We start from the raw sequence: 2,983 nt of genomic DNA, 5'->3' as shown, positions 1-2,983 counted from the left end.
GTGGAAAATTTCTTATTTATATTTATATAAATGATGAATTTCAGGGAATATGAGAATTGTTGTTCATTTTGGAAATTATTGTTCAAAACGTTGAAATAGTCTTGAAATAACTAATTGTCGAGGATACTTGAGAAGAGGGAATTGTGTTATTCCTTGGATGATGAATTGGAATAAAAGTATTTATATTCATCTTGTGAAATTGGCATATCAATTCATTTGATTACATTAAACTTTAAAAGTTGATTTGAAAACTTGCATTGAGAAAAGTTTGTTGATAAACAAGTTTTCATGGAATGGTTTTAGGGTAAATACGTTCGTAAGTCTTGATAGGTGGGGTAGATGATATTGAATAAGTTGGCCTGAGAGTCCGGGGTGAAAGACCAAAAACCCGCACGGTAGGTGTCGAGCCTTCCGGTTAATACCGGTAAAAATGACAATTTGGTAATACTCGTATAGTCTACTTGCAGACACCGACCTAAGTATTACCAAAGTTGTATTTACCACCCCTTGAATTAAATTGTTAAGTTTTGAACAATGGACATTTCATGGCATCATTAAGCATGATGGTTTTCAAAAGATGAAGAGATGATTTATTAGCAAAAAGACATAGCATCGCATGTGCATTCATCTCTTGAGACTTGTATAAAATGTATATGCTTTGTTAAGGATTTGCCATTGGACTTTATGCTCACCCTACAGGATTTTTGTGCAGCAAAAGATGTGGTGATTCCGCCTAACTAAAGGCGAGGAAATATATGTTGAGAGTACAAGGCTCTCATTTTGCTGTAACTTTGTTTGTAAGCCAAGGGTTGTATTTGCGTGGGTTTAAATAACCATTTTGTGTAACTAGGTCTAAGCCTTGGAAACTTGTAAACCCTTGGAGGTATCTATTTGTTTATGTTATTTTGACTTGAAGTGAATGTATTATCGCCTGAAGATTATTTGTATCATGTAATGCAAGTGTGAGGATTTATTTTCAGTTTTACTTTAAAGAACCATGGTTATCATCTTATCATTTGGGTATAAAAATTGGGGTGTTACGGGTGATAAGTTTATAATAGTGTATATCAATACTCATTGTTGGTGATAATTATAAATAAAACACCAGAAAATACAAATAATAAAAATTACAATAACTATTGTAAGGGCTAAGGCGCGGGAAATTCGCTCTCTTTAAGGAGATTCAAGCCCTCTGCGGTTAGGTAAAGCCTCAAACTAGTGCAACAAAAAAAAAAAACATTGACTTGTTCCCCCCAGGATACAACAGCCCGACTAAGTCGTATGGTTCACCAATACTGCACAATTGGTTAAACCCAAAGCTTCATCACATACACCCTTTTTTATTTGCCTGATAATCTCACACAAACATAATAAAACAACAAACACTCATTTTGTTTATCAAGATAAGAAGTTAGCTCAATTTATAGGAGAGGAAACTTGGTGGGCAAGTGTCTTGGAGAAGAGGAAACTTACTGGACAAGATTCTTGGAGGAGAAGAAGACTTGACTTGGTGGGCAAGACTTGGAAGACTTGGAGAAGAAGACTTGACTTGGAGGGTTCTTAGAGGAAAAGTATAGGAAGTTTCTTGGAGGATTCTTGGTCACCAAGAAAAAGGATTAACTTGGAGGAAAAGAAAACAAATCAAACCAATAACACATTATAATATTAAAATATCTGTTAATATTCCCCCACCTATTTTAATATTATAGGTAACAAAAATTAAGATTATTAGGCAAATAAGGATATTATGCATCATGGTAGGTGTGCTCTACATTGAACCTCCATTAGTGAGACAATAATATCTACTCCAAAGTCAATAGTATGCTCAGCATTGAACTATGACTGCTTAAGAAAAATAAATAATTATTGCACAGACATAATATTCCAGGTGTTCACATAAGCTTTAAGAGCCAGCACATTACGGTCTTGTACAATCCCAGGATTCATGAGTGTGTTTGAGAATTAGCCCAAATCTTATAGGTAGCGGCCCCACTACTGCACTCACATAGGTGAATTCTGTCAAGGGTGCTACTGTAACTATGACACCCCACTCAATAAGAGCTACAGAAATTCATTAAGAGTTTTTTAATAACTCAACCTCTACAACGTTACAGGATAAATGTACCTACATCATAGGGTTAGGTAAAAAGTAATTTAGTGCATTTCTCACGGCCATCATACGATCGTTTTTCTCATTGAACCCAGTTACAGGATCTCTGGTCTCTAGGTTGAGTATCCTCATACATGGCTCCTGCTATATTCAATGGGCCTCAACCCCATCCCCCTCGATGTATTCCAGACTCTATCTCTTTCTAAGGCCTTAGTTAATAGATCTGCAAGATTATCACCAGATTTAATATAATCCATGTAACGCCCTCAAAAAATAACATTAATTCCATCACTTTAGACATGCATTGACATAAAAGAAATCAACCAACTTTCCATTAATCAGAGTAGTTCTTACAAAAGTATTACATGTTAACAACAAAAGCAAGTGCCTTACGGGCTTACGGCTTTCCAATTTAACACTTGGTTACAAAAATAAGAGTGCTAACTCAATACATATTAAGCCCTTGGCTTGAATTTACATGTAATACATCAAAAGAAAGTAAACAAAACAATCTGCCTGCCTCTAGCCTCCCAAGCTATGTCCTTGGAGGTGGCATGCTACCTGTACCTGAAAATGATGTCCCATAAAGGGTGAGCCACAGCCTAGTAGAAATACACTAAACCAGCCATGAACAATGACTAAAACGATAAGGTGCCATAGGAATCGGCGCTGTGCCGGGCACTAAATCAATAGAGAACTCTATCTCTCGGTGAGGTGGCAAACTAACGAGATCCTCGGGAAAAACATCCGAATACTCACAAACCACCCTCGGCAATGCAATCTGGGTCTCATCGCACTCACCACTCATAAAGCTAGCAAGTAGATCACTAAGCTTATTCCGCCCGCGTGGATCATACATCGGTGGCAACACAC

Source organism: Camellia sinensis, chromosome 7, assembly GCF_055761805.1.
Source record: "Camellia sinensis isolate YWXY chromosome 7, ASM5576180v1, whole genome shotgun sequence".
In the NCBI taxonomy this organism is placed as follows: Eukaryota; Viridiplantae; Streptophyta; class Magnoliopsida; order Ericales; family Theaceae; genus Camellia; species Camellia sinensis.
This window is presented reverse-complemented; position numbering follows the sequence as displayed.